Source organism: Rhinichthys klamathensis, unplaced genomic scaffold (genome assembly GCF_029890125.1).
Source record: "Rhinichthys klamathensis goyatoka isolate OS25496 unplaced genomic scaffold, OSU_Roscu_1.1 h1tg000354l_1, whole genome shotgun sequence".
Taxonomy (NCBI): domain Eukaryota; kingdom Metazoa; phylum Chordata; class Actinopteri; order Cypriniformes; family Leuciscidae; genus Rhinichthys; species Rhinichthys klamathensis.
This window is the reverse complement of record NW_026606864.1, coordinates 1,453,111-1,465,000: the sequence shown is the minus strand read 5'-3', so window position 1 is coordinate 1,465,000 and position 11,890 is coordinate 1,453,111. Positions and strand designations below refer to the sequence as shown.

The window sequence follows — 11,890 nt, the reverse complement described above, 5'->3', positions numbered from 1 at the left end:
AGTTAATATTTTGATTAGAAATAATTATATTTCTGATTTCTCTTTAATTTGAAAGTTTTAGTAATTTTTGTGTGTGTTTGTCAATTTTATTACAATTTAATAAAAATGTTTTCCATATATTTTTTATACATTTTTATTTATTTATTTTAGTTGAACTAAGTCAAACTAAATGAAAATGAGTAATGTTGCTTTGGCAAGGTTTAATTTTTTTTTATTTTTTATATATATATTTTATTTTATTTTATTTCAACCATCCGTTCTCCAGTCACTTTATCCTCCACAGGGCTGCGGGTATTTTATTTCAACGAACATTTATTTAATTGAACTTGGGTGAATTCAGGTTGATCTGGACACTATTTCCCAGTCAACTGAATGCCAAAAAGTGTCCAAATCAACCTGAATTTACCCTATGTACAAGTCTTAATATCTGATACCATTCCCTGCATAATAGACCACCACAGTGTTTTTAGGGCAGCAATTATACTTATCCTTTATAATCCTATAACAATTGTAGAAATATAGGCTACTTATATAATGTTATGTAGGACATAAATCATGCAAAGTGAAAGTAACATGGGACTCAGTACCGTAGTACATATTAAAGTACTGTATGATATACCATGGTATGTACCGTGGTATCACCTTAGTAGGCTATTGTTGTTTGTATGACTGCAATGCTATTTTTCCTTATGATTCGACTTATTTGTATGGATTTTGCTGTTTTAAAAAAAATATATTTTAAATAAAATGTATGTACTTATATGGTCAAATTTAGGACACAAAACTTGTCTATTCCATCATTAATTACGCATGGCACATTACTGAATACATTTAACAGTAGTTACAATAGACACAGTCTACCTCGCTAGTGGAAACCGTGTAGCCCCGCCTCCTGGATCATTTGATTGGCTGCTATTTGTGGACACGACGCTGGGTTTTATATGCTCTTCCGCCATTGGCCCGTGCCGCTGTCAATCAGAAATCCTAACTCGCTCCATGTTAGACTGAAGTGTGTGAAAGTACTGGTGAAGGACTCGCGTGTGTTCAGATATTTCAGCGCGTTAATGGACTAACCGAGACATAAACGAGACGAGCGGCAGAGAGGCTGTGCATATAGCATGATAAGTGAGTATATGTTTAAAAACTGCCTTCGTTTAAGCTTTGAATATGTCTCCTGTACATGCACCGATGGCGTGGCGGTTCATCTCATGTGTCTGACTAAACAAACTGAGCTTATAGAAGCAGCTCTGATGATTAAACTCATTTATGTGTCTTTGCAAACTTCATATGAGCAAGCACAGATGTGGACATGTTAGATGAGAAGGGTTGGTGAAGGACAGACATTGCTTTTGCTGTTTTAAGCAGTTGGCATGCAACACAGTTATGCACGAGCTGTCATTGCTGAATTGTGTGTATGCGCGAGCGTAGAGGTATGCACATATGTTTGTTTCTGAGTGTATGTATGTGTTTGCATGTTTAAATGCTAGTTTGTGTATATTCATGTATGTATGTTTATGTGTGTGAGTGTTAGTGCTTGCTTGAATGCTTGTGTACATGTACATAGGTTTGATTGTCAATGTATGTAACTTATTTGAGTGATGTGTTACATGTTTGAGTGCTTGGTGTGTGTGAGTGTGTGAACATGCTCACCTCCATGGTTTTCTGTTACATGTTTGAGTGTGTATGCATGCATGCATGCATGCATGCATGTAGGTGAGAGTGTTTGAGTGCTTATTTGTATTTACAGTGTGTGTGTGTGTGTGTGTGTGTGTGTGTGTGTGTGTGTGTATGGATGTGAGCCTTATGGCTGTGCATGCAGTCGTGTCTTAAGTTGTGTAATGTGAGTTGCACACTCAGCCGGTTTGCTTTCCTTCCCGTCACTGCAGGACAGATGATCAACTTGTTTTTAAAGGAACGAGATTATAAAAGGAAATGACCTCTATCATATGACTGAAGCCACTAGTGCAGAGATAAGAGTCCAGTGTGTGTGTGTGTATAAAATCACAGTCGTGTCCGCTCATTGTCCGACAGCAGATTAGATGCATGCAGATGTGGCTGGTGAAGTAAAGAACACAGCTGTACAGATGAGTTGTGCTGTTATTATGCCGTGTTTTGTGATCATATGCAGTAGATGTGAGCAGTGTTTCAGTAGTCTCAACCCACAGTGTGTTTACTGACCGTCTGATGCGTATGTGGCCAGAAATGACAAGAGCTGCAGATTTACTGGCTTTGTGGCATTAAAGATGCTTAAAGATTGAGTTTGAGGCTCTTAGTAGCAAGTAAACTAGATCTCTACAGTCTTAACAAAATAAAAATCGATTAAAAAGCAAGAAATCTATATTGATGAACTGCATATCGATTTTTAAATCCCAAGATTGATCTTTTAGTCTGTGCTGGTTTCAGTTGATGTGTGAACAATTTAGTAATCACACAATATGCTTTGTTGATTTTTATGTCAAACAAGGTCTCAGCTTTAATTTTATCAAGAAATTCAAACAATAATTGTTTTAAGAAACAGTACAACGAACTAACTGAAATGCATCATGTCACGGTCACATTTAGTCAGTGTTTCAACTGCGGAAAGACGTCAATAATTCAGCTTGAATATTTCACGTAACGTTACATTTACCTCAGAAAAGCCATTCAGTGACCATAAAACTGACAGTAAAATAACTCTAGAGAGGAGCATTTTGATAAATATATGCTAGCCTATTTCATATTTTTACTTAACCTGTTAACGTTTAAATAAAATCTTTCCTGAAAACAAGTTTTTATGTTTATATATATTTATATTTCATAGTATAGTATCATAGTTTACATTTCAACAACGAACTGTAGTAGAAACATCATTTTATCACTAAATATTGATATCAAAACTGCCTAATGTGCAATTTTAATGTTTGTGTACAACTCAGCGTTGATTATTAGTATACCTAAAAAAAAAAGTAAGTGAATAGTTTGTTTAATCTTTAATATTACACAACTGACAGGGTTCCATAACTGTTTCCATAACTTCCATAACTATCCATAAATAGTTTAGTTAAGAGATTGATTTTCTTAAAAAAATATTAATTTGTAGTGTACCTGATAGTATTATCTAAACTAGGGCTGGGTGATATGGACAAAACATCTATTTATTTATTTTTTTGGCTGAATGGCGATAATGACAATATATATCTTGGTATTTTCCCTTTTCAGATATTTCAGTATCGATATTGAAATATTGATATTTTTGACAACACTATGTTTTAACAAACAGCTTCTCCCACAGCCTATTCCCCAGGATACAAAAACCTTAAATATTTTCTCCATGCCAGTCTATTTTTTTGCGCTATTAACCTTTAGACAAACCCGCTCAAAATGGTTCTCGGATTAAACAAACTGTTTAACAAATTTTCCTCCTGTATTCTTGGGCAGAATAAGCTGTAAATGTGTCCAGACAGTCAAAAGTATAGCAGTGCGTCACTGCCGTTCCACTAACGCAGAGTGATACTGATCATTGGTTCCTCTTTCACGGTTATCATCCCAGCCTCTGTGGTTTGGATTGTCCTCCCTGCGCTGAACAGTGATGTCTGCTCCACGTCTGGCCTTTAAATGCCACTTTATTAAGACACACGGATGCGTATTACTGTGTGAACGAGGTCTGGGAAGCTTCATTACTGTCAGTGTTACAGTGGATGTCCACTCTCTGGTCTACATGCGTGACCCACGGGCAGTTCATTAATTTGTGATTCAAATCAATACGATACAGGAAGTGCAAATATGTAAATGTCAGTGTTTGTAATGTGTTAGAGTGTGTGTGGTGTAATTGGCTCTGACAGCGTCTCAGGATCCTCGGGGTCCAGCGCTTCAGAGCACAAACCCAGAGCTGCCATTAAGAATAAGAGCTTTATAACTCTTTGCAGATTTGACAGCTCGCTCGCTCTCGGCTCTGACGGAAATGAGAGATTTGTGCTGCTGCCTTAATCAAATTGAGTTTTTCTTTTCCTTCAAGTGCCCCCAATATCTCAATTTCTCATGTGTTTTAGCTATTAACTTTTCAGTCAAGTGGCCTAGAAATAATTATTTTTTCTCCTAGTTAAATGCAGTTTAACTAGGAGAATCAGGCTCAGGTTTGAGCCAGATAATGAAGCTAGTCACTGTTTGTGTTTAATGTCAGTTTAAAGGCGAGGATGCTAAATTAATAGGAAGTGAGTTTGAATCTTTGCAAAACAAGTTTTGCATGTTACATTTGTCATTGCCTATCTGACTTAGTATGCAGGCAATGAATGAAATAATACTATTATTTTATCTTTTTTTTTTTTTTTACACCTTTTGTAGAGCTGTACAATCGATTAATTGCATCTAACATAAAAGTGTGTGTATATATATATTAGGGCTGTCAAAATTGCTCAAAAATGACGTTCGAATATTCCCTCTAAAAAAAACCCATATATTCGAACTATTCGAATATCTGGTTGCGCATTTTGTCAATGACGCGCATTACATCAATAACAGGACAAATTAATACAAAGAGACACAACTACTTGTATACGTAGTTTATTTAAGTTTAAACATATTTGACAACGTAACTTACACAAAACCAAGTAAATCAACTAATGGCCAAGACCGCAGACCTTACTCTCGCTCGCACTCGCAGGCTCTCTCTCTCTCTCTCTCTCTCGCCCTCACGCTCTCTGCGCATAACGGTTTAAATGAACAAAAATAAACAAATGTTGAGTGCTGATCAAGAGTTTTGTGCAAGCAATTTAAGGTCGCGACTCTTTTCCTAAATATAGCAGGCTTTATTCGGTGATTGAAACAAATATTATTAACATTAATTGAAGTTTTACAGTATATAGAACCGACATTGAACGCTCCGAGCGAGCTGTGCTGTGCTAAACTGCTGCTAGCCTGCTAGTACTATGGCTATTTCGAGGGCGTCTGGCCACGCCCCCATTGGCGGGCTCTGACGTGTCTGATGTAATGCTAGCTCATTGGCGCACACGTTGGAGGCGCCCGTGCCATTGGATGTGCAGTTGACGCAGCACAGCCAATGAGTGAGCCAGACACTCACTGTGCTATCCGTCTGTGCAGCTGGAAAATGCGTTTTACATTTTAAGCTTCAGAATTTCGCCACTCGCAAAGCAGACAGCCGCGCCTCTGCTACCGCGTGCGTGTTTTTCCACATGATTCGAATATTAATTTTCACCTTCGAATTTCTGTTTTTTAAAACTATTCGAATATATATTCGAATTTAGAATATTCGTTGACAGCCCTAATATATATTTATATGTAATATATATTTATCTCTGTGTGTTTGATACATGAGTATGTAGGCAATATTGTTTATGTTAAAACCGTATAAAATTTGCTGTATTGCTGTACTCATCGACTATAAAGGCCAATGTCATGAATCGGTGGTTGTATGGAATATTTTTTTACAAAGGTTTAAAGGAAATGAAAAAGTTAATATTACTCATAAATAAAAACAGTTGATATTACTCATACATGTTTTTTTTTTTTTTTAAATGTTGTTCCCCAATTAATTCTACTCAATTTTATTTGTTAATGCACCAAATGCAGTTACTCAGATCTACTTAATTTTTTTACTTACATTTACTCAGTTCATACTGTGTATGTAATTTATTTCACTGCTTTCAAATTAAATCAATATTTACACAGGCACACACACAAATATAATATATATAAATATATATATTCACATATATTATGTAAACAGACTTTTATGCTAGATGCGATTAATCGATTTTACACTCCTACCTTTCTGCTATTTTGAACCAAGTCTATTGCTGAACCATTTTGCCAACTTTTTTTTGTGCTACTTCTCCTTATCCAATCATCATAAAATTTGGCTCCGATCATCTTCAGATCAGTCTTCACAAAAGCCACAAATTGGATTTTTGGTGCTTGACATCATTCTCTAGAAAACTTACGTTTATGTAACCTAACTTGCTGACTCCAAACATGAAGTGAGGTCGTATTTCTGCACTTTTGCATATTTACACAACAATTTATAAGCGTCTTTGCAGCAATTACATGAGAATATCATGTCAATTTTTCATGACACCTTCTGGTCAAATATTATAAAGGGTTTTGTTCTTTCTTTACTTCTCCTAAATTGACCACAAAGGTGAATAATGCCATTGTGATAGAGCAACATAACAGTAACACTTGGACAGACAATTACAAGATGACTTAAGCAGTTGTGTATTTTATTGTTTGTAATGATATTCAAATGTTTATTTATTTGACTAGGTAAAAGAACCGCTAATCACCAGTAAGCAACTAAACGAACTTTGAAACAAACACTGCGCTACATACACTGTAAAAAAAAAAATCTGTTAAATTTACGGGAAAAAACTGGCAGCTGTGTTGTTTACCAGAAATTTCCTGTAAAAAATACGGTAGCAACATTTTAGGTTTTACAGACTTTTAACCGTATATAATTTTACAGCAATAACCCGTAGGCTATTTCATTATCTGATATAATGTTAATTTACTGACCTTCTGAAGTATTAAAATCTGTTTTGTTCCATTGTAATACACTGACAGCCAACAATCACAGCAGTGATGAGTCACATGATCAATCAAAGCTCTTCCACAAGAAAGTTAATACTATTAAAGGTCCTATTACAAACATTAAACACCATCATGGTAACATGTTGAAATTTAAAAAATGCAATAAACATTAATTTAACAACATTAAATGTAACATAAAACCCTAATATACATAACTAATAAGAAAAAAAACTAAGAAAGTTATGAAGAAACAGTTATTTTAAAAAAATACATTAAATGTGAAGTGTCACGCAGGGAATTGTGGGAATGTCAATTTACGTTTTGTCACTGTAAATAATATTTGTTCTTTTTCACTTCCAAATACTGTAAATGTAACGGTATTTTACAGTAATTATACACTACCGTTCAAAAGTTTGGGGTCAGTGAGAATTTTATTTTTATTTTTTGGAGGAAAGAAATCAATACTTTTATTTATCAAGGACAGTAAAGACATTTATAATGTTACAAAAGATTCTATTTCAAACAAATGCTGTTCTTTTGAACTTCCTATTCATCAAAGAATCCAAAAAAAAAAAAAACTGTATGTCTGACAGACCAACAACTGTTTCAACATTGATAATAATAATAAATGTTTCTTGAGCATCAAATCCTCATATTATACTGATTTGTGAAGGATCATTTGACACTGAAGACACTGACACTGGTGATGCTGAAAATTCAGCTTTGATCACAGGAATAAATTACACTTTACTATATATTCACACAGAAAACAGCTGATTTACACTGGAATAATATTTAATACTATAACTGATTTTTGTTGTATTTTTAATCAAATTAGCGCAGCCATGGTTAGCAGAAGAGAATTCTTTTAAAAGTATTTAAAATCGTACCGACCCCAAACTTTTGAACGGTATAGTGTATCTATCTATCACAGTTATTTACCGTATATAGTAAGGAAACTTTCTGTTAACCAATTAACAGTTTTTCACTGTAGCATTCTACAGTCTTTTACCGTTAAAATCACGATAATTTTTTTACAGTGAAAAGAGTCATTGACTTGAACTGAAACCACTCACAGTGGGAATAAGGCCCGTGTGCTGGACTGGTGTTTCCCAGTTTCGGAGGATGTTGTGAATAATTAGTTTCTGCTTTTAAGCTAAATGCTAGAAACTGGAAACGGAACATTGTTTGTGTTTGCAGGATTACTCGTATGTTCAGTCACATGCATTAGGTGTGTGATGCTCTATGGCATCCGTTGGTGATTGTCGTTCTTGTCTCATGATGCCTCTGACAGGACACATTTGTTCTGGTATTACTCAGATGGCTGTGTGTCGTGTGTGTGTTGCATAATTTTCTAAATGGCGTCTGGAGTCCAGCTGCATTATTAGTGTTTCATAAATGCTGTGATTATATTCTTCTGTGCTAAAGGTGGATATTGTGCGTCTGTCAGGCTGAATATATCGCACAGGGAAAGGAACGTCTCGAGGGTGAGTGAAATTAGTGTTTTCACACTTTGTTCGGCTATTTGTGATGGCAAAATGTAGTTTTATTTGAATAACTGTTGGTGTTTTGAGGACAAATGCCAGAAAATCTTTTGTGAATTTGTCTGTGTACACTCAAAAAAATGGTTTTGCGGCACTGTTCTTTTTACCCAAATATGTTTTGTTAAAGTAACACACATATATTTCTTTTACCACCAAAACACTATTGTATTGCGTTTAATTAACTTAACCTGTATAATTTTCAACTATACTTAATTATCATTCGTTAAACTAATGTAAAGAGTTTTTTCGCGATTCAAAAAACCCTGGATGTGACTATTTCCTACGTATTGGATGAAGATGCCGTGTGAAGAAAGTTTGAAAGGTGCATGGCCTCAGAGAAAATATAAGACAAAGTCTTTCATTTCTGTGAGTATTTCGGAAAGTCTGTCCTGGAATGCTTTAAATATATTGCAATGAAAAAAAATATTTTGGCTGCTTGTTCAAATTGAGCTTAAGCAACACAATTGCAACATTTTGTCCAAACTTAATTTGATTGTGTTCAATCTGCTTAAATATGTAAAACTAAAGTTTACTTAATCCATTTGTGTTGGATTACATGAATGATTTGTGTTGCATTAACTTAAACTGGGCGGTGGTTGTTAGTTCCCAGCATGCTTTGCATATAGCTGAATTAAGAGAGAATAAATGTTGAAATTAAGTGTTATTTTATGTGGTTTTGAGAAAATGAGGAAAGGGGAAGACTTTATAGTGTGTAATTGTGTTTAATGTTCAATTACATTGCAATTATTAGAACCATTTAAGTGGGTTACCATTGTGGAGAAGAGTGGAGCATTTGGTTAGGATGTGGACTGATCATTAAAATATTACTCTTGTTGCTGAAAGAGCATATACATCTTAGCATTTAATATGTTAATAAGTGATTCTATAAGCTAATAGCAAGCTATAGTATAGAATTTCAATTGAGAAATTATGTAAATCCTACACACTTTTATTTGTCAGTGAAGATTTAAATAAACTAAAGCATGTTCACTAAACTTAACCGGTTTAAGTTACAGAGAAGCAATTCCATTGATTTGTTTGGACTCATTCAGTTGTGTTGTCACAACACAAGGAGCTTACATAGATTCAACAAATCCCATTAATGTTAATAAAACGCAATTTGCTTGTGTGGAACCACTGTCCATAATTAAATTAAGTAAGTTTAAAGAGTAATTTTTTTGAACAATTGACATTAGAGTTCAGTTCTGAAAAGGCATTTCTTGGCTGGATGTTGGATATTTTTCCCTTCATTAAAAGAAAGTTCACCCTAAATTCAAAAACATGTAAACATATCATATATATGTTTTCTTTCTTTCTTTTTCCCCCCATGTTACACAAACAATTTTTTTTTCTTGTTATAATTTTCTCAAAGTTAACCCGGCAAGTGTGCAAATTTAACAAAAACAGAGAAAATAGTCTGCATTGATTACCTGAACTTTAAAGAGTACTAAACCCTCTTTTTTTTGTAATATGTGTCTCAGATTACATTCACATTGGTGTTTTAGTAAGCCAAACAATTAGAAAATAATAATTTGTTATAAATAATAAATTATTATTATGCTTAATGCTATAATAAATAACCTATATTTTAAAAAAGTTGCACTGTAAAATAAATATTTCATTAGTTAAAATTGGTAAAAAAATTAATCCATTAAATCTGATTCTGTTGCATAGAACTGAATAAAGATTAATATTAAAGGGTCATATAATGGTGCATGCACTTTTACAAGTTAATGTGTACAGACACTGCCAACACACATTTCAGTACAAACCATCATATAATGATAAAAATCCATCCAGTGGTTTTGTTTTAATCTCCTTATATGTTTTCCCCTGCCTCAAATCGAGCCGTTCGACCGTGTGACGTCACACGCTCGGAAGCCCCTCCCACGATTGTTGATTGACAGGAGCGTCTCAACACAGACCCGCCCTCGCTAGCTGTCAATCATAGTCTGCGCGGACCGGCGCGGTCATTGTTGATATGCTGGAGCACTGTCTATGAGCAGAATGGCGTCTAAGCGATTGTGGTGTTCTGTTCTTGGGTGTAATAACGAACACAGCAGTCATTTTAATGTTCCTAAATCCGAACCGCTGAAGACGCAGTGGCTGAGTTTGTTTTCGAAGGGAATATTCCCCACGAGCAACGTCAATGCTTTCATATTTGCGCGAATCATTTCTCACCAGACTGCTTTATAGACGAGGATCAGTATAAAGCTGGATTTGCTAAGCTGCTGCTCATGAAAAATGGATCGGTAGCTGCTACCAGATATTTGTGTTCCTGCTGAATCTCCAGAAGAACGGAAGTGAGTGTAACGTTTTATTAAACTTTATATTAATATATTAATCTTTGCAAATCGCTAGCTGCACGCTTCACAATGAATGCGTCTAAGGTTTACACTCAGGGTACATTACGGCATGTTTTCTATGTATGACGTTCTCAATATAATTCATAATCCCACGTTTATACTGAACAACGCGTTATGGTTATTGTGTTACAAATGGTGTACGCCAGAGCTCTGGTGTACGCATAGAACAGAGAGGCGGAGTCAGCAAAGCTCATGATCATTTAAAGTCATATGCACTGAAACGGCGTGCTGAAAACAGAGCTGTTTTTGACCAGGTAAAATAAGTGTTTTCTTGTAATACTAATGAGAATTTTTAATTAAAGTATATTACAAACTTTTAATTTAGACCCTAAAGAATCATATTAGCTTGTACAAAAATGGCATTATATGACCCCTTTAATATATTTTCCGTCCAATTTCAGTGTTACTTTCAATAAAAGTCTTTTGTTTATTGACTCCCCCCCCCCCCCCCCCCCCCCCCCCCCAGTATCATTTAAAAATGATTGAATTTCAATAAAAAGTCTACAATACAAAAAAAAGAGAAGCTAATTTAAAATAAGAAATAGGCCTATATATATATATATATATATATATATATATATATTTTAAATGACAAAATATTTACGCAAAGTTTTACTCAAGTTTTTGGAAACTTAACAATCCAAAGTTCAGGCACACATTTAATCAGCAAAGCAAGGTTCAAATACCAACGGATGCGAATACACCCACATTAACCACATTTTTGCTGATAAATCAGTCCCTTTCTGTCACCTTCTAGCAGGTTATCCTGACTGATCTTTTCCAATTTACGTCAAACTGCAAAGAGGACCAAAATGTAGTGCATGTGACTCGTCTATTTTCCAAGTCTTAAAGGGGTCATATAATGCCATTTTTGTACAAGCTAATATGATTCTTTAGGGTCTAAATTAAAAGTTTGTAATATACTTTAAAGGAACACTTCACCCATTTGCATTAAGCTTTGTATTGTTAGAAACCCAGTCATATATTGTAATGATCGTGGATTTTTCCTTTATTTTTCCCTGAGATGGGAGAAATAAGGATTTAAGTGTTTTACTTCCTGCTTTTTATGACGTAAAAATCGTCATTTTGCGTCATAAAAAGCAGGAAGTCCCATTTCATTGAAAAGTGTAGAGACTACAAACACAAGCTCATCATTTATTCAGGGCGTGGGACTCACTCACGCTACAGACCTATTACAGATCAGTGGGTGGGACTTCACTTGCAGATACAGAAAGCAATATCAGCCATCTTGTTTGGAAGCTAAGCTGACAAGCGCTGTGGAGATAGGAAGTTACGACAATGACGGAAGAAACTAAACATGATATGGAAGAGGATTTTGAAATTCTGCTGCTCGAATCCGGTGTTCGTGGCTATCTTTACGAGCCGCAGTATAGTGAAGAGCAGCTGAGGCTGAGGAGGAGCACAGGAGCCCGGACTGGCTCGCGCTGAGGCGGACTG

The 11,890-nt window shown here is 35.1% G+C and overlaps 1 protein-coding gene across 1 annotated transcript in view; it reads left to right on the top strand.

Moving 5' to 3' along the window:
- The first annotated feature begins 982 nt into the window (after positions 1 to 982).
- Positions 983 to 11,890, top strand: part of hycc1 (hyccin PI4KA lipid kinase complex subunit 1) — a 49,880-nt gene continuing 38,972 nt past the window's right edge. Inside the window, exon 1 of the mRNA XM_056232737.1 lies at positions 983 to 1,125. The gene's annotated coding sequence lies outside the window, so the exon portion shown is untranslated. The remainder of the gene's footprint in view (positions 1,126 to 11,890) is intronic.